The sequence below is a fragment of the Lycium barbarum genome, chromosome 11 (genome assembly GCF_019175385.1).
Source record: "Lycium barbarum isolate Lr01 chromosome 11, ASM1917538v2, whole genome shotgun sequence".
Taxonomy (NCBI): Eukaryota; Viridiplantae; Streptophyta; class Magnoliopsida; order Solanales; family Solanaceae; genus Lycium; species Lycium barbarum.
The window spans coordinates 28,283,832-28,293,276 of record NC_083347.1 but is presented as its reverse complement, the minus strand read 5'-3'; the positions used below and the strand labels follow the sequence as shown (position 1 = coordinate 28,293,276).

At 35.4% G+C, this 9,445-nt stretch overlaps 1 long non-coding RNA gene across 1 annotated transcript; it reads left to right on the top strand.

Annotated features, from left to right (window-relative positions):
* Window positions 1–2,747: 2,747 nt before the first annotated feature.
* On the top strand, window positions 2,748–5,161 carry LOC132618601 (uncharacterized). The gene is made up of 3 exons (XR_009574207.1): window positions 2,748–2,914; window positions 3,689–3,741; window positions 4,707–5,161. It is a non-coding gene; the product is annotated as an uncharacterized LOC132618601 (long non-coding RNA).
* Window positions 5,162–9,445: the final 4,284 nt, after the last annotated feature.

Genomic DNA, 9,445 nt, shown 5'->3' with positions numbered 1-9,445 from the left:
AACTTATGGGACTTTTAAAGTTTGTTGCTTTCGAATTCAGAGTTGATGCATTTTTAATGATCTTCTTGGTAACATAATTGTTCCACGGGTAATGATCTTATTGTTTAGGATATTATATATTTATTAGTTGTAAAATTTATATTGATATTAGTTACTTAAATCATATACTATATAACTTGATAAACACGTGCAGCGCACGTGCCGAGAAACTAGTACTACTAGTTATGTGAGGCCTCACAATAAAGTGAATCTGAATTTATACTTTGAGTGGCAAATGGGCGGAAAGCAGGGGTAAGGGGGCAACATTGGAAGAAAACAATTTGTTGATAAGGGGTGGCCAGCCTACAAGCACAGCCACCTCCTCACTGGACCCCACTCCTCCTCTTCGACTAGCAAAAAATAGCCAAATGGAGAAAAGACATCTCTCCTATTTCCTTTCTACAACTACTAATACCAATCATTTTTGCCAGAATAAGTTTTTACTATATATTGCATATATAATAATTTTGCCACTCCTCTTTTTGTGGATTTTGTGTGTACAATAATTTTACCACTCCTATTTCTGTGGATATGTAATTCGGTATTTCTATAGTACATTTTCTCGCTTTATTTGGAAAATAATCTTTTATCCCATAAGACATGTTAGGACGTTATGAGGAGAAAATCATGTAATATTACACTATGCCGTGGAATAATTTGAGCTAATATTGTTCTACTTTTCAACTCATTATTTTAACTGTAAAGCTCTGACACCGTGATGCTTAAGACAAGATTAGTTTTAAATTTCTTTTACTATTAAATTCACTAAAATGTGGTGGAATGTCGAAGAAAATAATAGTAATAAAGGTGGAATCCGAAGTAATTTTTTTGGCACGTCTCTTAATAGTAGGTTAAGTAACTGCAAAGCAATGGATTATAACATCTAATACTACTAGTTATGTGAGTCCTCACAACAAAGTGAATCTGAATTTATACTTTGAGTATAAAATGAGTGGAAAGTAGGGGTAACGGGGCAACATTTGAAGAAAACAATTCGTTGACAGGGGGTGGCCCGCCTACAAGCACAACCACCTCCTCACTGGCCCCCACTCCTCCTTTTCTACTAGCAAAAAATAGCCAAACGAAGAAAAGGTGTCTCTCCTATTTCCTTTCTACAACTACTAATACCAATCCTTTTTTGCCAGAATAAGTTTTTACTATATATTGCATATATAATAATTTTGTCACTTCTATTTATGTGGATTTTATGTATTTAATAATTCTTCCACTCCGATTTTTGTGGATATGAATTTCGGTATTTCTATATTCCATTTTCTCGCTTTATTTGGAAAATAATCTTTTATATCATAAGACATGTTAGGACGTTACGAGGAGAAAATCATGTAATATTACACTATGCCGTGGGATAATTTGAGCTAATATTGTTCTACTTTTCAACTCATTATTTTGACTGTAAAGTTCTGACACCGTGATGCTTAAGACTCGATTAGTTTTAAATTTCTTTTACTATTAAATTCACTAAAATGTGGTGGAATGTCGAAGAAAACAACAGTAATAAAGGTGGAATCCGAAGCAAATTTTTTGGCACATCTCTTAGTAATAGGTTAAGTAACTACAAAGCAATGGACTATAACATCTAATACTACTAGTTATGCGAGTCCTCACAACAAAGTGAATATGAATTTATACTTTGAGTGGAAAATGAGTGGAAAGTGGGGGTAAAGGGGCAACATTTGAAGAAAATAATTCGCTGATAGGGGTGGCTGCCCACAAGCACATCCACCTCCTCACTGGCCCCCACTCCTCCTCTTCTACTAGCAAAAATTAGCCAAACGGAGAAAAGGCGTCTCTCCTATTTCCTTTCTACAGCTATTAATGCCAATCATTTTTTCCATAATAAGTTTTTAATATATTTTGTGTGTATAATAATTTTGCCACTCCTCTTTTTGTGGATTTTGTGTCTACAATAATTTTACCACTTCTATTTCTGTGGATATGAATTTCGGTATTTCTATATTCCACTTTATCATTTTATTTGGAAAATAATCTTTTATGCCATAAGACATGTGAGGACGTTACGAGGAGAAAATCTAGTAATATTACACTATGCCGTGGAATAATTTGAGTTAATGTGGTTCTACTTTTCAACTCATTATTTTGACTGCAAAGTTTTGACAGTGTGATGCTTAAGACTCGATGTTATATCCCGTATTTTATACATTCGGATATTTCGAGGTAGTCATGGTAAGTTAAGGAAATGACCATCTTCCAAAATTATTGTAATATACAAGTGGGTTATGAATATTATTTATGAATATTATTAGTATGGTAATATTGAGAAAGGCTAAGGGCAAAAAGGGAAATTCACAAAATGGCTCATGGTAATATTGTGGAAGGCTAGGGGCAAAATGGGAATTTCACAAAATATTCAAGAAAGTTCATGAAAAAGCCAAGATGGCCGTGTGGCATGTGTGTGGCTTGTGCCCACATTTTTATTTGATGGGGTAAATTATGCATATGGACAAAGCTTGCATGGCAAGACATTAGTCTTCTTTGTTTTGACTTAAGAAAATTCAAGAATGGTGGAGAAGGGACATGTGTCCCTTTGGTATTGAAAGGAGTTATATATAAATATAGAGAGAAATGACCAAATAAGATATATTCATCTTCCAAATTAAGAAGCTTAGAGAGAAGAAAAAAAAAGGGGGGGGGGGGGGGGGGGGGGAAGAGAGGGGGGTTCGGCCATGGTGGCCGAACATGGAGCCATGGAAAGTTGATCCGAAAAAAATTATTTCTTCTAGATTTTCTACCAATTGGAAGGTCCTTTACAACATGGAGTGATTGTTGGAGCAAACAAAACACTTGTTGTGCAATTTGTGAGCCTAGCCGAGCAAGAAGAGATAAAAGAAGAAAGGTAAGGTTAAATCCCCTCCTTCATGTGTTATGGGTGATTTGTATATGTTGTAGTGTGTAGAAATGGATGAAAATCATGAATTTGGTATGTTGGGGTGTTGGCCGAATATAGTAGTATTGTGTAGAACAAATGAATTGATTTTATTTAGTAATTTGATTGTTGTGTTGTGGATTCTATGATGCAAAATGAGGATTTAATGGCTTGAAGTGAAGTTGTAATTGTTGTGGTGTCGTTGTGAAAATTAATGTGACACTAGCATGGATTCTTATATTTGTATGAATGAAGTTGTTAATGTAAAAGGTTGGTGGAATTCATGAATTTGGAAGTGAGACATTTGTTTGAAAGATTGTAAGTTGGGTTGTTGTGATTAAATTTGAAAGTAGGAAATAGGTTGTTATTGTTCTTGTTGAATTTGAAAGGTGTCGGGTGAAGTAGTATGTTGATTGAGTCATTTTGAATGTTATGTGAATTGAATTGAATATAAGTGAAATGTCGTTAAATTGTATGACAAAAGTTGTTAATGTTAGAATGTGTCTTGGATCGATTGTTGATGTTATTGGTATGATTGATGGTATTGTTGATTGATAGTTTAGCCGAGTTGAATTCTCAGATTGTTGATTGATGATTTGGGCCGAGTTAGATTCTCGGGGATGGTGTATTTACAGGGGAGATGCTGCCGAAATTTTGGCAGATCATAAGTGAATTTATTTGAAAGACTAAGACAAGTGTGTGTGGTAATGAATCTAATGATTGCGTCCATCTTCTTGAATGTAGACTAGCGATAACGAGCTTGGACAATTAAGCGTAGCTAATAGGACGCGGAACAGGTATGTTAAGGCTCGTCCCTTTCTTTCAAAGGCATGCTTCCGATGTTATGATTTCATAATGGTTTCCATATCTTCCTTGTTTTCGAAAGTTAGATGTCTATGATTCTAAGGCATGATTACTTTCCCGATAACCCGTCAATGTTTTCCAAAATGTCCGTATTTTTCCAAAACAAAGGTTTATGGTATTGTAAGCTTTTATGACAATAACGATGGATATGTTTTACAACGACATTAACGATATCAAGGATAAGAGTATTTCTATGATGACTATGGTAAGAATGATTTTCCAAAAATGGCTTCTGAAATGTTCGTAAAAGGTTCTGTACTTCAAACGCTCATAACTTTCTTATACTAAATCGGATTGACCTGAAACTTGTTTCTGAGCCTTCAGGTGTCGGTTTATGTATGTTGTTATTCGTTGCTCGTCTCATCTTATAATAATTGTTCCTTCAAGGTGAGACAAGGCCGTGATGACTATTCCATAATATAATCGGAGGTTACCGACCTTACGTCACTCCGATGGATACATGACTTTCTTTGGGCTCTCCTGCATGCTGCTTATATGATATATGTATATGTATATGTATATGTATATGGGGAAGATGGGGAAAAGGGAGACATGTTGCACTATAGACGCATTGGCACCTGGTCAGCTGGCGTAACTTACCATCCCGGACGCGGGACATATGTGGGGGAGCCGACGTTGTTCGGCGCTATGACATGTTCTATTTTCTATGTATATGAAAAAGAAATGTTTTCAAAGGAAAGATAAGCATGCATGGCATCCGCCCTAAGAGGCACTCAGATATACAGGTTGCTCTTTTACCTCATGATATGCTTTATATGTCCATTCTGTTATTACTCATATTTATATCCCTTACTATGTTACTATTCATGTCTTACATACTCAGTACATTGCTCGTACTGACCCCCTTTCTTCGGGGGCTGCGTTTCATGCCGCGCAGGTACACTCAGATGAGTAGAAGCTATTATAGAAGATGTTCCAGCGGAGTTGGCAAGCTCCATTTGCTCTGGAGTGTTGCCGGGTCAGAGCACTATGCTATGATGTCTTGTTCGAAGTTAGAGACTTTGCAGACAGAGTCGTGGGTATAGAGTGTCGGTATTGTAAACGGCTCCACCAGCCGATGTGTCATCTTATGTTATGTTATAAAGTCCATTTGATTTGAGTACGAGGGAAAAGAAAGATTTTTGAAAGCTTACTATGTATTTCATTCTTATCCGATTTAAGAGTCCAAAGATATTATGCATGTAATATGATTCAGCGGGTTCGCTCGGCTCCGAATATGGGGTCGGGTACCCATCACACCCTAGTAAGGTCGGGGTGTGACAGATTAGTTTTAAATTTCTTTTACTATTAAATTCACTAAAATGTGGTTGAATGTCGAAGAAAACAATAGTAATAAAAGTGGAATCCGAATTAAAAATTTTGGCACGTCTCTTAGTAGTAGGTTAAGTAACTCCAAAGCAATGGACTATAATAGGCTTGTGCACGAATCGGTTCGGTTCGGTTCGGTTTTGGCCATCATCGAGTTGAAATTTTGAATTTCAACTTTCTAAAATTCTCAACCAAACTCGATCCATTCTAAGTTTAATTCGATTCGTTTTTTATTATTTCGGTTCGGTTACACAAATCGATTTGTTCGGTTTTGTCGAAATTTAAACAAGTAACTATTTTCATTTCAGTTTTAGAGTAAACATAACAAAAAATAATGAGACCCTAAATTTGCAGCCTTATAACCAAGACATTAACCAAGAAAAACCCATAAACTTGCAAGCATAATAGCATATAAATAGCAAAACAAGAGCTTGACAACTTGTGCAAGCATACAAATCCGCCAACACCACATTACATATACCAAATTAACAATCCAACATCTTGCAACTTGCAAGCAGACAAGCATAATAACTCAGTTTGCATCCTCAAAAAAAAAAAAAAAAAACTCTAATTTGTACGGGCTAAGATCAAAGAACAAACAAAGCCATGGGTGGAGACAATGGCCAAAAGGCAAAGATGGCTCGTGAGAAGAACGCTGAAAAGATGAAAGACCAAAAGGAAAGTCAGCTTGAGGCCAAAAAGAAGGCCATGAATATCCAGTGCAAGGTGTGCATGCAGACATTCATTTCCGTCACTTCTGAAGTTAAATAAATATTACTTCACTAATAAGTATTAAGCGTATATATAGTTAGACTATTAGAGTATTAGTCATATTAGTCACTAGTAACATATAAATTCGGTTTGTTCGAGTCGATTTGGTTGATAATTGAAGTCAACCGTATCCGAACCGTTAAATCGTACTATTTTACAATTGCATTTGTAAATCGAAATGGAATTGTATTATCCAAATTGAATTACCCGAATTGTTTCGAATCGGCTCGGAAATTCGAATTGAACCGATTTGTGCACAGGCCTAGACTATAACATCTAATACTACTAGTTATGTGAGGCCTCATACCAAAGTGATTATGAATTTATAATTTGAGTGGCAAATGGGTGGAAAATAGGGGTAAGGGGCAACATTTGAAGAAACCAATTCGCTTATAGGGGGTTGGCCGCCCACTGGCACAGCAACCTCCTCACTGGACCCCACTCCTCCTCTTCTACTAGCAAAAAATAGCCAAATGGATAAAAGGCGTGTCTCCTATTTCCTTTCTACTGCTACTAATACCAATAATTTCTGCCAAAATAAGTTTTTACTATATTTTGTGTATATAATAATTTTGCCACTCCTATTTATTTGGATTTTGTGTATATAATAATTTTACCTCTCCTATTTCTGTGGATATGAATTTTGGTATTTCTATATTCCATTTTCTCTATTTATTTGGAAAATAATCTTTTATACCATATGACACGTTAAGACGTTATGAGGAGAAAATATATTAATATTACACTATGCCGTCGAATAATTTGAGCTAATATGAATCTACTTTTCAACTCCTTATTCTGATTGTAAAGTTCTGACACCGTGACGCTTAAGACTCGATTAGTTTTATATTTCTTTTACTTTAAATTCACAAAAAGGTGGTGGAATGTTGAAGAAAACAATAGTGATAAAGGTGGAATCTACAGAAAAGTTTTTTGGCACGTCTCTTAGTAGTAGGTAAAGTAACTGCAAAGCAATGAACTATAACATCAAATACTACTAGTTATGTGAGGCCTCACATTAAAGTGAATTGGAATTTATACTTTGAGTGTCAAATTGGTGGAAAGTAGGGGTAAGGGGGCAACATTTGAAGAAAACAATTCTCTAATACGGGTATCCCGCCCACGAGCACAGTCACCTCCTCACTGGCCCCTACTCCTCCTCTTCTACTAGCAAAAATTAGCCAAATGACGAAAAGGCGTCTCTCCTATTTCCTTTCTACTGCTACTAATACAAATAATTTTTGCGAGAATAAGTTTTTACTATATTTTGTGTATATAATAATTTTTTCACTCCTATTTATGTGGATTTTTTGTATTTAATAATTCTTCCACTCCTATTTTTGTGGATATGAATTTCGGTATTTCTATATTCCATTTTCTCGTTTTATTTGGAAAATAATTTTTTATACCATAAGACATGTTAGGACGTTACGAGGAGAATATCTAGTAATATTACACTATGTCGTGGAATAAATTCACAAAAAGGTTGTGGAATGTGGAAGAAAACAATAGTAATAAAGGTGGAATCCTAAGTAAATTTTTTGGCAAGTCTCTTAGTAGTAGGTTAAGTAACTGCAAAGCAATGGACCATACATCTAATACTAGTATTTATATGAGGCCTCACAACAAAGTGAATCTGAATTTATACTGAGTGGCAAATGGGTGAAAAGTAGGGGTACGGGTGCAACATTTGCAGAAAGCAATTCGCTGATAGGGGTGGCCAGCCTACAAGCACAACCACCTCCTCACTGGCCCCCACTCCTCCTCTTCTACTAGCAAAAATTAGCCAAATGAAGAAAGGTGTCTCTCCTATTTCCTTTCTACTGCTACTAATCCAAAAAAATTTGCGAGAATAAGTTTTTACTATATTTTGTGTATATAATAATTTTGCCACTTCTATTTAAGTGGATATTGTGTATTTAATAATTCTTCCACTCCTATTTTTGTGGATATTAATTTCGGTATTTCTATATTCCATTTTCTCGCGTTATTTGGAAAATATTCTTTTATACCATATGACATGTTAGGATGTCACGAAGAGAAAATCAAGTAATATTACACTATGCCGTGGAATAATGTGAGCTAATATGATTCTACTTTTCAGCTCATTATTTCCACTGTAAAGTTCTGACACCGTGATGCTTAAGAATCGATTAGTTTTATATTTCTTTTACTATTAAATTCACTAAAAGGTGGTGGAATGTCGAATCAAACAATAGTAGTAAAGGTGGAAACCGAAGCCAATTTTTTGGCACGTCTCTTAGTGTTAGGTTAAGTAACTGCAAAGCAATGGATTGTAACATCTAATACTACTAGTTATGTGAGGCTTCATAACAAAGTGAATCTGAATTTATACTTTGTGTGGCAAATGGACGGATAGCAGGGTTAAGGGAGCATCATTGGAAGAAAACAATTCGCTAATAGGGGGTGGCTAGCCTACAAGCACAACCACCTCCTCACTGGCCCCCACTCCTCCTCTTCTACTAGCAAAAAATAGCCAAATGGAGAAAAGGCGTCTTTCTTATTTCCTTTCTACAACTACTAATAACAATAATTTTTGCTAGAATAAGTTTTTAATATTTTGTATATCTGATAATTTTTCCACGCCTCTTTTTGTGGATTTTGTGTGTACAATAATTTTACCACTCCTATTTCTGCGGATATGTAATTCGGTATTTCTATAGTCCATTTTCTCGCTTTATTTGGAAAATAATCTTTTATGCCATAAGACATGTTAGGACGTTACTAGGAGAAAGTCATGTAATATTACACTGTGCCATGGAATAATTTGAGCTAATATTGTTCTACTTTTGAACTCATTATTTTCACTGTAAAGTTTTGACACCGTGATGCTTAAAACTCGATTAGTTTTACATTTCTTTTACTATTAAATTCAATCAAATGTGGTGGAATGTCGAAGAAAACAATAGTAATAATGGTGGAATCCGAAGTAAATTTTTTGGCACGTCCCTTAGTAGTCGGTTAAGTAACTGCAAAGCAATGGACTATAACATCAAATACTACTAGTTATGTGAGTCCTCACAACAAAGTGAATCTGAATTTATACTTTGAGTGGCAAATGAGTGGAAAGTAGGGGTAAGGGGGCTTCATTGGAAGAAAACAATTCGGTGATAGGGGGTGGCCCACCTACAAGCACAACCACCTCCTCACTGGCCCCCACTCCTCCTCTTCTACTAGCAGGACATTGCCAAACGAAGAAAAGGCGCCTCTCCTATTTCCTTTCTACTGCTACTAATGCAAATAATTTTTGCGAGAATAAGTTTTTACTATATTTTGTGTATATAATAATTTTGCCACTTCTATTCATGCGGATTTTGTGTATTTAATAATTCTTCCACTCCTATTTTTGTGGATATGAATTTCGGTATTTCTATATTCTACGTTCTTGCTTTATTTGGAAAAAAATCTTTTATACCATATGACATGTTAGGACGTTACGAAGAGAAAATCTACTAATATTACACAATGCCGTGGAATAATGTGAGCTAATATGATTCTACTTTTCAACACATTATT